Below are 16292 nucleotides of genomic sequence, written 5' to 3' on the forward strand. Positions count from 1 at the left end.
CCTGTACTTTTAATGCGCTGGTAAAAAAATCACCGCCAATCAGATAACATAACTACTTCACTCCATTCGTATCCGTAATGTAACATGAGCTTGATTGCATCATATTACATGGTTGGTGAGGCTTAAAATACATTTCAAAAGCAGGGTGCATGCATTTTTAAATTTGTGTTATAATGAACTTCATGGACAAGCTTTATATTGATCGACAAGAATTGCTGGTCCAAAAGTTCGCCTGTCAGAATATTTCCTGTATTCAAATGTGAACCCGGCACTATTTCAAAATTTACTTAGCATCATGCCTTTTTTAAATTGCCTAAACACATCCAGCTGTGGCATATTACGTGTGCCTTAAACAGTAAAGAAAACGTTTTGTTTTGGCTTTTTAATTGCTTGCTAGCACGAACGAAGTCTAAAGTCTATTCGAAGAACCACTTGTGCTTATTTTCCCAATGATTGCTAAAACATTATATGAGTCACTCAAAAGTGATTTGAAATAAACCTCAATATAATTTTAATGAGCCGCGCTCTATAGAACCGAGCGTAATGCATCTGCGTACAGTATCGTCACATATTTACCTGTTAAGTGTGATGCACAGGCTGTTCAAAGACGACAATTACCGTTTTTTAGCTCGACTTTTCGAAGAAATATTAGAGCTATACTTCTTGCCCCGGCGTCGGCGTTGGTTAACGTTTTTTTTATAAAGTCAAATAACTTTAACACTATCAAAGATAATTAAGTCAAACTTTGAATACTTCTTTATGACAACAAGACAATTGTGCAGGTCAAGGTGCATAACTCTGTCCGCATTATTTTTAGAGTTATACCCCTTTTATAGTCAGAAAATTGAAAAGTTTTGTGTTTAGGTCCACTTTATTCTTAAAGTATAAAAGCTATTGCTTTCATACTTGCAACACTTACTATCTATTATACGGGGACTGTGCAGGCAAAGTTATGTAACTCTGACTAGCATTTTGACAGAATTATGGCCACTCTTATACTTGGAAAATTGAAAATTTGGTAAAGTTTTGTTATTCGGTCCATTTTACTCATTAAGCACCATAGCTAGTGCTTTCAGACTTGAAACGCTCGCTTACTATCTTAAGGGGACTGTACAGGACAAGTTGCATAACTCTGGTTGGCATTTTGACGGAATTATGGCCCTTTTCTGACTTAGTAACTTTGAATTTTTTGTTAAATTTTGTGTTTATATCCTCGTTACTTCTAAAGTATCGAGGCTATTGCTTTCAAACTTCAAATACTTTCTTACTATCATGAGAGTACTGTACTTGGCAAGTTGAATTTGAGCTTGACCTTTGAATGACATTGAATCTCAAGGTCAAATAAGTATTTTGCTTAAATTGCCATAACTTCTTTATTTAGGATCAGATTTAATTCAAACTTTGACAAAACAACACTTACCTGACATACCACAATTGACTCCAACCAAACCACCCCCACGCCCCACCCAAGAATCCCCCCCCCCCAACATTTTTTTTCTTTTTTTCTTTTTATTTTTGAAATAGCATTAATAAAATGACGACACCCAAACATTATTCCCGCTCTCCGCCCCCACACAAAAATACATTTTTTTAAACATGGTAAAAAAAACCCACACATATTTATTTTTATTATTATGCACCCCCCCCCCTTCGAAGAAGAGGGGTATATTGTTATGCTGGATGTAGGTCGGTCTGTCTGTCTATTAGTAAACCAGTTCGTTTCCGATAAATGACTCCTCAATTGATTGACCGATTGGCTTGAAACATCAAATTTGAATTGGCCTTGGACAGTAGATGACCCCTATTTAAATTGGGTTTACTAGGTCAAAGGTCAAGGTCTCTGTCACAATAAGTGTGAAAATTATTTCCGATCAATAACTCGTCTACGAATTGACCGATTGGCTTAATATTTCACATGTGCATTGGCCTTGGACAGTAGATGACCCCTATTTAAATTGGGGTCACTAGGTCAAAGTCACTGTCACAATAAGCGTCAAAATCATTCCGATCATTAACTGGTCAACGAATTGACTGATTGGCTTGGTACTTCACAGGTGCATTTGCCTTCGACAGTAGATGACCCTATTGAAATTGGGGTCACTAGGTCAAAGGGTAAGGTCACTGTCTGAATAAGTGTCAAAATCGTTTCTGATCAATAACTTGTCAACCAATTGACCGATTGGCTTGATACTTCCCATGCTCATTTGCCTTGGAAAGTAAACGACCCTTTTAAATTGGGGTCACTGGGTCAAAGGTCAAGGTCACTGTCACAATAAGTTTGAAAAACGTTCCCAATAAATAACTCGTCAACAAATTGAATGCCTCACATGTGCATTCGCCTTGGACAGTAGATGACCCATATTGAAATTGGGGTCACTAGTTCAAAGCCCTGTTTGGGGGGGGGGGGGCATATATCTCCGACCGCCAAACTTTTGGTTTATTTTTGAAAGACCGTCCAACCATCCAACCCTAGCTATTGCTATCATACTTAAAATATAATCTTATTTGTTTGTTTTATGTCTTTATATAGATTCAATAAGTTCAATAGATTGCAGAAAATATACCTGAACTCAGAATCGTCTATAATATACCACTTGTTTAAAACATAAGCGACCAATATGTTTCAATTATGGTCCTCTTCCAGTTTGAAAATGACTATATGACCTTGACATTATTCAATATTATCAATGTTCCCATGATGGCTTACGTTATACTGTCAAGCACTCGAAAAGTCGAGCGCGCTGTCTTTTGACAGCTCTTGTTTTATTTGCAATGAGTCTCGCTCTGAAAAAAATGTATGTGCTATAAGTGTCGTCACAGATTAGCGTGTGCAATCCGCACGTGCTAATTAGGGAATACTCTTTCCACTCTGATGGAATTATTATAGGAATTATCTTCTAAACGAATATCCAGTCTTGGCGGAAATCGAAGTTTCTGATTTTACTTAGCGAAAGTAATCCTGCCACAACCCGAGAGAAGGTTTGACGATATTGTTTATTTGCTATTTGCATGAGTTCATAAAAAATATGCGTGTTATGATTATAACGTGTGTGTTTGGTAGTAATCCCATAAATGGCTTGTTATGATTATATAGTGTGTTTTTTCGCGGGATAATTATGTCCTCCATATTTGACATAACGGGGTTTTATCAGGTTATGCCTAAGTCGATCTATGTTTGGAAGAGAGTTCATGCCAACAAGCAAAACATGTAGTTTTAGTAAACAAATACCTTTGCAATCTGACATACGGAATCGTTCTGACAATAGAGTAGATACAAACAAAAGACTTAAACACAACATCTAGACCTCGCATTGATTAAGCTATTGTTTTATGCAAGGTATTGTCTTAATTGCCATACACGAATGTAAACCCTTAAATAATTAAAAGAGCGCATGACCAGACAATGCATGTCTTCAACACAATCTTTATCACGACTACCACGACTTTTTCGAATACTATTACTAATATCCAATGTTCATACACATGTTTTGTGCACAATACTTTCCGATATTTCAACAATATATATTTAGTAAGAGATTGCGAAAGAAAGAGAATGATTAAAGGTATCGGACAACACGTGGATTACACTTAACAGCAGAATCCCAATTGTATTTGCTACAGGGTAGCACATAATATAAACAATAATGAAGAGTGCATGCAATTTATCGTAAGCATTGATATTATCATTTGTATTGATCTTTAATGATATACTTTATGTAAAATGAATGGAGCACTCGTATTTGTACTCTTTCAAAGAGCTCACAAATTTGCAATTTTTGAAGTGTTCTAAACTTTATGTGCATGAAATAACAGCCGCATGAGCAATTGTTGTAGCTGAGGCAGCAGCAGCAGTAGTAGGTTTGTTATAAAGCCATCGGGTTGCTGCTGGTTAAAAGCGTTCAAACAATCGCACATTTTTTTGAAAAACTCCCTGCATATTTTACCAAAGAGATATAGTTCACATTGATATAGTTAAAACAGTACGTTTCATATGTGCTAAAATTATTAATTAATTGGAAGAACGGTCTCGCCTTTGGCAACCTGCAGACGCTGTACATAATGTCAAATCGTTGTGGGCATTTATGTCTCTAGTTGGTAATAATAGCAACAGACATAATCAAACAGAGTGTAGGATATGCTTCAATGAAGGTGAAACCGAGCTTGTCAATCAAATTGAAACACAGGCTGAAATGTATGCGTTGTTGAAGATGATCTTGAAAGATGAAATTAAGCCGTGCAATAAAGAAATTACATCGTATGCGTTGAAAAATATTGTACTATGGAAATCAATACACAACATGTATCTGACGTTAATTCCATTTCTTTCATTCTTTATATTTTATATATTTATTTAGCTTAGGACACACTTCAAAGAGAAACTTCAGCGTAAATAACAGCCGCATGAGCAATTGTTGTAGCTGAGGCAGCAGCAGCAGTAGTAGGTTTGTTATAAAGCCATCGGGTTGCTGCTGGTTAAAAGCGTTCAAACAGTCGCACATTTTTTGAAAAACTCCCTGCATATTTTACCAAAGAGGAGTAGTTCACATTGATATAGTTAATACAGTACGTTTCATATGTGCTAAAATTATTAATAAATTGGAAGAACGGTCTCGCCTTTGGCAACCTACAGACGCTGTACATAATGTCAAATCGTTGTGGGCATTTATGTCTCCAGTTGGTAATAATGGCAACAGACATAATCAAACAGAGTGTAGGATATGCTTCAATAAAGGTGAAACCGAGCTTGTCAATCAAATTGAAACACAGGCTGAAATGTATGCGTTGTTGAAGATGATCTTGAAAGATGTACTTAAGCCGTGCAATAAAGAAATCACATCGTATGAGTTGAAAAATATTGTACTATGGAAATGCATACACAACATTCATTTCATAATAGACATTTTTGGAACTTGTTTTGCAAATGTCTGTATATTTTAAAAACTGCTATCGATTGTAAACGCCATTTTAATGATTCAATAAAGGAATCTTACGGAAGCATGTGAACTGGAGGATGCACAGCAAACCGCATGGGTTAACATGATAAAGGAAATGATTAAAGAGCGACCGCGAATAATACTAAGATTAAAGAAGATGTGAACAATCCTGGCTTCAAACCTGGATACAGTATTGAGGTTCTACAACATGAGAACGGATCTGCAGTTACTCAACTTAGAACTCACGAGCAGACACGAACGAGGCGTTGACAATCAAGAAAGCAAGAACAAAACAGCTGATCAAATGAAACGTGTAAATGAAATTTTAGTCGAGGTCCGTGAGAGGTCGCTTGTCGGTGAAAATACTGTCGATAACCGAAAGGAAATATTTTAAATAGTGTTAAATGACATGGCTAATGTAAAGCTTTTTGTTTGATATTGTATTAACTTAAAAAGTTCAGCACGTATGTGAATAAAATGGCGAAATGTATTAATCTTAACCATGTTTGATATTCTTAACGATTTGTTTTAACTTCACGTGGGGCAAAACGTATTTATTTGGTTTCTTATTGGTTGTTTATAAGAAATTTTCATCATTCAGTTACTCGGCAGTACTATCTCTCTCATTTTTTGAATGAATAGTAATACATGTAAAATGATGTTTTACTGAAAATAAAATTTAATTTACTGTTTATTTTCTTAATATACATCACTGTACAGTACTTTTGGAAGCAACAATGATTGTCTTTCAATAACGATGATATTTATATTGGACTTCTTTTGTTTCAATATCATTTAGATATATTCATTTTCTTTTAAATTTTATAAAAAAAATTCAGTTGATGTATCTGACGTTAATTCCATTTCCTTCATTCTTTATATTTTATATATTTATTTAGCTAAGAACTTCAAAGTGAAACTTCAGCGTTAACTTTTGAAATCTCTGCTAGCTTATTGTAATGGTGCATTATGTTTTTGACTTCATATATGGCCTAGGGTATCTTGCTGTGTTTACATGTTTGGAAATTGAGTGCATTCTATGTAATCAAGCTGCGGTCCTTGAAGTGGTCGGATGTTTCAACTTACGAAGACTTTTTGCATAATTGTAACTCATATCTGTTGGTAATGGTCCTTTACGTTGATGAGTTAGGCTAGGGAAATATTTTATTTGTGGCAGCTTTTATAACCCATTCCAAATATAATTGTACAGAGTTAGATATTCATCTAGACGTTTTTCGATAACCACCATTTTCTAGTAAAATCCGGCAAAATGAAACGACTAGTTTGTGTGTTCTGCCACTAGAGGGTCACAGTTGTTTTGTCTTCTAAGTGTTTCGTTATTAATGTAGACAGCTTTGCGAAATATTCAAAAGATTCTGATGAATGATGGCAAATCATGATGACAATCATTTCAGAGCAGTACGCATGGTATTTTGGGTTGACTGCAGAAAAACCTGGAAGATATATATATTTTGTATAATACAAGCTGGAAGGGATGTTTGGTGCTGAGCTTGCGAAATCTGCTCAAGCCAAATTTTATCATGGCAACACAAGACAAAGGTGAATCGATGGAAGACTAGGGGACTGAGTAAGCCGTTTTAAATAATATTCGGTTGATTCATCATTCTAAAACCGCTTCGTTGGGTGGTCGTAACAAATTAGACAAACAGCTTAAAGCCTCCTCACACATAGACGAATTCTTACCGAAATTGTTTGAAAATGTGTTGCTTTGTGTAATATTATAACGAAAGGTGAACGTAGAGGAACTATTTGGTGCGAATGATTTACGAAGTTTGGCGAACAGTAACTGCAATTCGATAGAAAGCGTTAGGTCGCGCAAATAATATTCGTTCTTTCGGTTAGCGAGTAGGAGCTACTAAGAGCATAAAGATACGAATGTAAGCGCAACCTTGCGCATAATTGCGCATACCGCCGAATATTTCCGAAACGGTGTTTCTGCATCCGGGCGTTTTGATATAGACAAACTTTTTTCCGACTCGACTATGCATGTTGATTATGCATTAAGTCCTTTTCATTAAAGATTTTGCGTAAATTTCATGTCTTACTTTTACTATTACTTCTCCTTATAAGGCTAATACAAAACAACAATACTCTTCATTAATGTATTCCACTAATATGTTACACTTTATTTCAATCTCTAATGTGGCACCATCCTGTCTTGCTATGGCACACATCCCGCTAGAGAGTTGACCCAGTGCTTCAGAGTGTTTCTCACAATCTTGCCTTTTTTGATTGCTGTGTTGTGGCCCCTGAAATTGACATTCCTGGTATCCTCCAAGTTGCGACCTCTTCTCCATTCCCCAGGAACCAGATCGCCTCTTCTATCATCATGGTCAACCAGTGCATTCTGCATGGTGGGGTACCTGATCCTCATCAAGTTGTGGAGAATGCAGCATGTCTTTACAATCAGCCTTACTGTGGATGGGTTGTGGTTCATCTTTGTGAGAAGTATCTGAAATTACAGATGACCAGTATTGTAATGTGTTAAAATTTAACGTGAACATTTATTTTATAAATGAAATTGTGTTTTGAAAAAAGGTATTGCAGTAAAGTTCCGATATTAAGACCACTTCGAAGATTTAAAAAATTATGCGTTTTTTGACAATATTCAAGTCCCAAATGGTTAATTTATGAAGGAAAATGGTCCGATATTAAGACCACTTCGCTATTGAGACCACTATTTTGCCTGGTCTTAATAGCGGAACTTTACTGTACCTGGAATCGGTTGGCATAATCCCAAATGCATTTTCTGATACTCGCCTAGCCCTGGATAACCGGTAGTTCAGGATGCTTTCGTCTCTTGTCAGGACTCCATGTCCATAGGGTTTCTGCATGTTCTCGCTAAGGCTGAAAGCGTCATCTCCAACCAAGAAATAGGGCATGTCGACGGTGTCATTTGGAAAGGACTGTGGGTCTGGAAATCCAATGGAACCATCCTGCACTATCTAAAGGAATTCTGATTCATTATAAATCATCTCCACTTGAACCGTATCCCGATAATACAAAAGGATAAGAAATCGTCAGTATACAACTGTACATTGAAAACAGCACTAAATGTATATAATTTATGTAATTACAAAATAATGCAGTTAAATTTATGTAAACTAATACTCACAACCCAGATCACAACATACGAACTTGTAGTCCGAGTCGACAATGGCCAGTAAGATGATGCTATAGAATCCCTTATAATTATAATATAAGGACCCAGAGCTGGCTGGCTTTCTGATATCTATGTGCGTGCCATCAATAGCAGCAACGCAATTTGGGAAGTTCTAATTATTGAGGAGACCATAAGCCAGTTGTCTCCATTCTTCAGGTATGGAGGGGGCTTTCATAACCCTATCAACATTTTCTTCGCATATAGCATGACACACGTCTCTGACCACTACAGAGAGGGTATTCTCAGCGACCCGCCAGGAATACAGCATGTCTGAGTACTTGACACCAGAAACCAGGTGACGTAGTGTGACAGCTAACTTTAACCCTGGATCCAAGGGCTCCCTGAACCGAGTGTGTTGCTTCACGAGGCGATGACGAACCTTCCCAAAATTGTATCGTACATTTCAGTAGGCATGTGGAGGAATTTCTTAAATGTTCCAGGATCTTCACTTCTGAGCTCAACCATGAGCTGATCATAGATGCCAAATTGGCGCCGTCTCCCGGAATGCAACCATGGTCTTCTCCAGATATTACGTGCTTTGACTCTCTCCCCCTAAGTCGGCCTCTGAGAAAGCGGTGTATGTTTAGTTGTTGCTGGACTACTTATTGATTGGCAATAGCAGCAACATACTGCAGTTTCAGGCGTTGTATAATCTTCCATTTGACGAAGAAATAATGATACCTTCAACATTATATATATTAAATATAGGCATATGTCTGCACAAACTACTAAAACAATCAGGAGCGCTATTATTCGGATGGATTCGCATAGATTTGCCTATCGTAGTTACCCTTCCGATTGATTCGTAAAAGAGCGTATACCGTTCGCTTTCTGAACGTTAACTTATCGTTATACATCGCTTAAATGCGTCGGATTCAATTCGCAAATCCTCGCTCTAGTTCGCAAAAGTTCGCAAGCTATCGCAAAGATTTGTTTTCGGATCGTCCTCTTTCGCTTGATATGCAAATCAAGTCATCATGATATGCAAATAAGCTGAGAGCAGCGACCTTTAACGCAAGTTTACGAACGCTATGCGAAGACTTTCCGATCGTCTAACGTATTGAAACGAATTTTAACGAACGATAGACGAAACTTTTATTCGCCAGCAATTTTTGAACATGTTTAAAATTATCCGACGAACAGAACTAATCGCAACAGACGCAAAAGCTCACAAACGCATCCATACGAACAGCACCAACGATGTGCAACGTACACATACTAATGAGAACGAATTTTGCTGACGTCTTATTCGCCAGTACACGCAAGTTGACGTCGGGGGACTTTCGCCTATGTGTGAGGAGGCCTTTACAGTTTATAATAACACAAATGCTCTGTAAAATACCTGTAAAATAGAGAATGCGCATAACTCTAGCTTGCCTAGCTGGTGAAGAAGAAGCTAATTAAAAATAAATTATAGAAGAAGTTATAACAGGAATCAATATCAGATTGGGTGCCAAGCCCAGTTTTGATACGCAAACGAGATTGGCAAGTGCGATGGAACCTGACTGTAATTCAGATTCGTAAAGCAAGGGCAACACCGTATCGCGTTTACCCGAACGGCCAGTTTGAGCGTTACTACCGAACACTTATGGCAGCCGTTAGATAGATGCTATGTATGCGATTCGAAAAATAAGTGGGATGTCCATCTGCCCCATCTTGGTTTACTGCCAATAAGCAAATGCTGGGTAAAAAATTAGCTCTTCTGGTACCTTATGTTTTCACAATCAAGGACTGATCAGGGAACAGCCAGTCAGTATGTGACAATTTCAGTGACTAATATTGAACGGCAATGAAGAAGATGAAACAAGATGATGTCAGAGTATCGAAAATGCCGTATCTAAAATGTGATACAGTATACTTGTCAGACACTGCTGTACTAAAAGTCAAGTGCGAAACAACTCTCCCCCCTTTATGAGTTCAGCGATTATAGTGAACAAGATATCAGCTGCATTTTATAAAGTCAAACTGTGTAACTCAACTTTTGTAATAAATCATGACAGGTCAAAGCCATGCAGGGATGGGGATTTTCGGGTTTGGTAATTAAGTGGTTTAAAAATCTTTGTGTTGAGACAAACAGGGAACATATGAAAAAGTTTATTGTTTCTGTCGAACACCATGGCAGTATCGTTTAATGTCGATGTAACGGATGTGAAGAATGGTTTCATGGGTCATGTGTCAATATCACACCATCCTAGGTCTGTTAATAGACACATTTTGGTATTCTATTTGTTGTAGTTATTAAACATTTTTTCCTCTTTCAGATGATTGACATGACAGCCTGTCAGATATAATACAAGTCTTACTTCAACAAGTGAAGTTGGTCAAGACTTGAATGGTTGAGAGCTGTGGAGAGAGACTTTGATGAGCTATGCGCTGCAACACCTCAATAGATAAGTTACAATGATCATCACTTTTAGGGTAGAGTTAAATGTCCTTGCAACATTTCAGTAACTCAACCATTAAAGGACATCACATTTCCTGAAACTTCAACTTCAATTGTTGCGACAAGTAATGTGGCTGACTTTAGGGAAAGTCAAGATTTCATGGAAATAAGTCAAGATTAATTTGAAGTCTTACTGCAAAGCGATGGTGATGGCCAATACCCTGCAAAGCAGCCGGTTGCGGCATTGAAACCAGTAAAGGAATCAGCCCTGGAAGTAACTGCGGAGATCCCGTCGAAAGCGATCGCCGACTTAAGTGCCTAATAGTGCTAGTTCTCTGCAAACGGCAAGAGAGTCGAAAAGGGATGAAAGACACAGCCAGTATATACCTAGAATGCAGCAATTAAGGTTTAGCTTTAGAACGATCAGCAGATGTGGCTCTAGAGGATATTGCAAGATGACTCGTTCTTACTCTCACCAAAGGAGGTTCAGTCATGTCGAATCTTCAAGAGCGAAAGAAAAAAGACTTACGGATACAAAATTGCCTAGACTCTGCTATGTGGACGGTTAACAACAAAAACTGACAAGCGCTTATAAACTGGCTGAACATGTAGCGGGTATATTTTATTTAGGGCAGCTACTAACATCAAAGGTTACCACAAGGCGTATTAAAGCTTTGACTTTTCATGCTAAGTAGCTTAACCACATCCCAGATTTAAAGGCATTAATGCAATTCGTACACTTCACTTAAGATATTGGGAGGAAGAGAGTGCAAGTAGGGTTTTATTTTGCGGACGGTATTGTGGCAATTCATACAGCTATGTATGTAACACGTCTAAAAGAACTCTCTCTCTCTTTCTCTGTGTTTTGCTCCAATGTCTTCGCCAGGCCTCCTTATGCATTAAAGAGTCCAGGTGATTATATGTGGTTTGTTAGGGCAACCTGTTCCCGAATGTGCGCATTGGGCTGGTTAAGATCGCAAGAAGTGAGGCAGAGAGGCACATTCCAGATGACAAACTTCTTCTAAAAACTGACTCTCCATACTTCTCGTCGATGGGCCGTGTCATCTGGGCGATGTGGAAGCTGAAGTAAGTCGAATACGGGGGATGACCTGGTTTGACGTCTTGCAGTTTGCAATACCAATACAATGCGTTTATATAGCACTTAGAAAAGGGAGCCTTTTATAAAAGGAGGATGGGAAGAAAGTTAAATATTTTGAGAAAACACACCAAAATACTATTTGAAGGGATTACTGTAGATGTGAGTAATTTAAGTCTTATTTAACATTTATTTTGTCCTGATTAAGACAGGATCTACAACGATGAAAATGAATACTAATTAAGTCTAAGGCTGAAAGGCAAATTAGAAGAATATCAACCTATCCTTCAAGACGAAGAGAAAGGGTCTGTAGTGGAAAGTATGTTTTCACTATTTATTGGAGTGTTGTACGTGTATTCTGAGTGTACTCTATGTTGTCAAGCTGCAGTCCTCGAAGTGGTCGGGAGTTTCAACTGGCGAAGAAATTTTACAAAATTGTGGCTCATATCTTATGGTAAGGACCCGTAAATTGATAAATTAGACTAGGATTATATTACTTTGTAAACAACACAAGCGACGAATACCGGAAATCAGGTAGACAGTTTCAGACAGGATTCAGTGTTTAGAGTAGTGACTATGTTCGCATGGACTATCCTACAAATTATGGACATTAAATTTGTATATATTTTAATCGGTTTGTTCTTTTCCCCTTAGCCTTGTTTGAGCCAAACTGTCGCGCACAATAATGTTAAACATTGGTTTGTTCTTATGTAAATAATATATTTCTTCTTCTTCAGATACATCACTTCTTCTTAAAATAATAGTGTCGATTTTTCACCGTCATATTGTATATTGTCAAACTAATTTAACCGTGGATACAATATGTAACGTATCATCTCTGTATAAACATAATGACACAATGCAAACAATGGTTTATTCCCAATATATCAAAATAACGATCATGATATTAATTTTCTTATATTGAGTGTTGTGTTATCTATTTTTTTCGCTCTACATTAACAAGTCAAGTCAAGTCAATTCTATTGGCAAAATTAACTTTTGTTTAGTGACCCGCGATATGGAACAACTTTCAGGGCCCGTATTCACAAAACGATTCTCAGAATAAAGAAAATTGTTTAAATTAGAATATTCAAGAATTTTTTAAATTGTGAGTCAACCTCTGCAGTTAACATCTCTATCTATATTATTCTTCATATAGAACATGTTGTTAATGATATAATCACCAGTGGAGGCCTGTATATATTCAAACACTGAACACATTTTTCTTGATTCTAAGTCTATTCTTTATTCTTAAGTCTAAGAATCGGTTGGTGAATACGGGCCCAGGCTCAATGACCACAGTTTACAATAACGGTAAAGCGTTATGCGGGGTATAAGCTGTCGATGTTTATTCAATACTTAATCTTTGTTTTCTCAGTTTACAGTGATAATGGTTTTATTATTGTTATGTCCCCCTCTTTTTTCAATTTGCCTGATCAATCTTCTCCCTAAATATTGGTAATTATATATTTGCAATATAAAGTCTCCGTACTCAAAATGCTTCACTAACTATAAGTATCAGTATAAGAGAGATTGTTAGTAGAGAAATTACTAATTTGCTTTCTGAATATGTTTTTTTTAATCTAAACAAACAGTCTTGAGATATATGTGACGTATACAATGGCCCACCACGTACTGTCATGTATTATGTTTGATAGTATGTACAATTCTTATTACTGTAAAATAACTTTCTTTTCACATGAACTTTTGATGTTTAATATAACATGATTTATACTGACGATGTATTATGTACAAGTCGTAATAACATTTATGTTCTGTGCTGTTCTTATTCAAGGTAATAAAATACATACAAACCTGGATAGTATGATTTGTTCCGACTAGTAAAAAGTATATCATTCTTATTTGTCGTATGATTTAACGGTATGCTGTTCTTGTACAGATGTTTGGTTGTATGTATCGCTCAGTACTGAGCTATCCTATGCTTTTCTTTATTAGTGTTGTTGTTTGTTTGCATACCTCATCACATGTACATGTATTGTTGTATTTCTGTTGTTTTATTATAAAATCTTGCATTATTAATTTGTTTTACCAAAACATGCTTATCAGAACCCGGTATATAAGCTCATGTAATTCTTTTTTATTTTCATGTTTAAAATGAGAAAAAACCTTGATATTGTGTTTTATAAATACTCGTTACAAAGATTCCTGCATGACATCAAATGTAATTTTATCCAAATTTTCTACGCGACATTGACGGTATAACACCTTATGAAATATACTAGCCTGTATTCAACACTGTGTGATATACCTGTCGCGTGCACGGACTATTTTTTCATTTACCACTGAATGATTTTTCATAAGAAATAAAGTCGAGAACACTTTAGCTTCAAAATTATACGATCTTCAACCTTTAAATCTAGTCATATGACATAATTTTTCGCCATCCGTATAATGATGAATCAGCTGAAAATGACACTTATTGCATCATTTTTTCCCCCAAAAAATTGACGATTTATTATAAACGCAACTTATTTCACATGTACATGTACTGTATATCGACATATTTGAATTGTCAATTTATCACATTTTCCTTATTTCGTGTAATGTGCATTGTTTATTACCCATGCATATACTTTTGAGATTTAAGAATGTACAACAAGCCATACAAATATCGCACAATTCATAAATAATCTGCAATATTTGCTTTCCGATTTAATTCACGTTAGGCATAGAGCTGTGTAAAGTGTAAGATGGTGAAAATAGCACCAAACTGGAATCCGGAACGTCCCATTTTGTACAGGGGTTTTATCCACTTATTTATTTGTTGTGTAATAGAATGTTTTCATTCTGTGTGTATTTATATATTAAATTATTTTCTTTTACAATAAGCGCATTTACCATAGACAAATAAAAAAGTGTGCAAGTTTCAACATAATTATGTTTGTATGCAGAAATCTGCAAATGCAACTGAGTTTACCAACGGCTATTATTTGATAAACTGCCGTAGCGTGTAACGAAGAAGAAAGTTTATTGAGTTCGTTTACTCATTTGAATATAGTGATAGGATGGCATAAGGGTCTTTATTTAACTATGCTAAAATAATTATTAAAGACCCTAGATGCAAAATCGTCAATTATTGAGTTAAATGGATTATTAGATGGATTTTAAAGGATAATTAAAGGTAAGATACTAGTTCGAACGCGTTTTGCTTTTTTTGTACTTTTGTCGTTCCCTGTTCTCGGGGAAATGATTTTAACATGAACGCCATGGATGCATCTGATCACAAACGGCATACCCATTACATTATATAAAAAACACGTTCTGCGCGTACTTAAATTCGTCGTCCGAAGTCGGAAAACGTATTACCCTGTATATTAGGTCAAATAAAGTGTCAGTCGCTGTAATTGTCTGTTTACTCGTCGAAATTGTCAAGGTCGTCGAGGGTTTACATGTATGTTGACATCGACATCATTTTGTTAGGAAGCAATCGCCGCCATATTGGATTTTGATAATTTTCTTTCGAAAATAAAATGAATTATAGTAAAGTAAAATCTTCTTTTTGCGGTCGTAATGTGTTACAATTCGGATACTGCGTAAAATTGAATCGAGGCATATGGTGATATTTTTACTTGTTTTACAGTTTGTGTGCGAATTTTGTTAAGACTATTTTGCGTACCAGAACAAAAACATTTATATCACTACGCATGGTTACATTCGTTAGATTTTAAGCGCTTTTAAGACTGAATTAAAATTATTGTTAAGGTTATTAGATATATTTATGTTAAATGTCACGTTGAAAAAATCAAATGGGATAAATAGAATACTAGGATTAGCGTTGAATACAGAGAAGTTTATGTTGCTCGGCTCGAACACCGAAAGCGCTCGCCAAGGCTCGCGCTCCCGGCGTTCTAAGCCTCGCAACATAAACTTCTCTGTATTCAACGCTAACCTAGTATTCTCTATATATGTTTTATTTTTAATAGAAATAGTTTTAATATATCTACACATTTATGTATAAATTCTTTAGTACGCTCTTTTGCTAAAACCTAGACTACACATATTACAGTTAAACCATTATCATGAATATACTTAAATTTCCATAATACATTTTGACAACCTGAGATTTATTAGGTTATTAATTATTTTGCAAAGTTTGTACGCTGAATATGTTTAATGACTCACTTTTGTCTTTCTCTTTAGTTTGAACCTATTTTATTTAGCTCTATTGCACCGACAGCCTTACGCTTATTCGAAACGCCTCGAGTCCGTTTCCTGTGGCTAGAACTAGTACTTGGTGTCTTTAAGGGATATCTAAAAAACGCTGCCAGATTGATGATCAACCCGTGACCTACCGGTCGCTTGGCGGACACCATATCCATTACGCCACGGCGACCTTTTAATATTTTTGTCCCCTACCGGTGAAACCGGAGGGGACTTATGGCTTGCGCTCTGTCAGTCTGTCAGTCTGTCCGTCAGTCAGTCTGTCGGTCACACTTTTTTGGATCCTGCGATAACTTTAAAAGTTCTTCATATTTTTTCATGAAACTTAAGAATATGGATAGATTGCAATATGGAGATTATGCACGTCATTTCCTTTTGTTCCTACGTCAATAATTATGGTTGCTATGGCAACACATAAAAAAATCTGACAATGGTGGAGTTTCACCGGTAGGGAAACATTTTGCTTGGCAATCTCTTGTTTTATTTTTTATATGTTTACCATGCTGTGTTTTA

The sequence above is a fragment of the Dreissena polymorpha genome, chromosome 15, assembly GCF_020536995.1.
Source record: "Dreissena polymorpha isolate Duluth1 chromosome 15, UMN_Dpol_1.0, whole genome shotgun sequence".
Lineage (NCBI taxonomy): Eukaryota > Metazoa > Mollusca > Bivalvia > Myida > Dreissenidae > Dreissena > Dreissena polymorpha.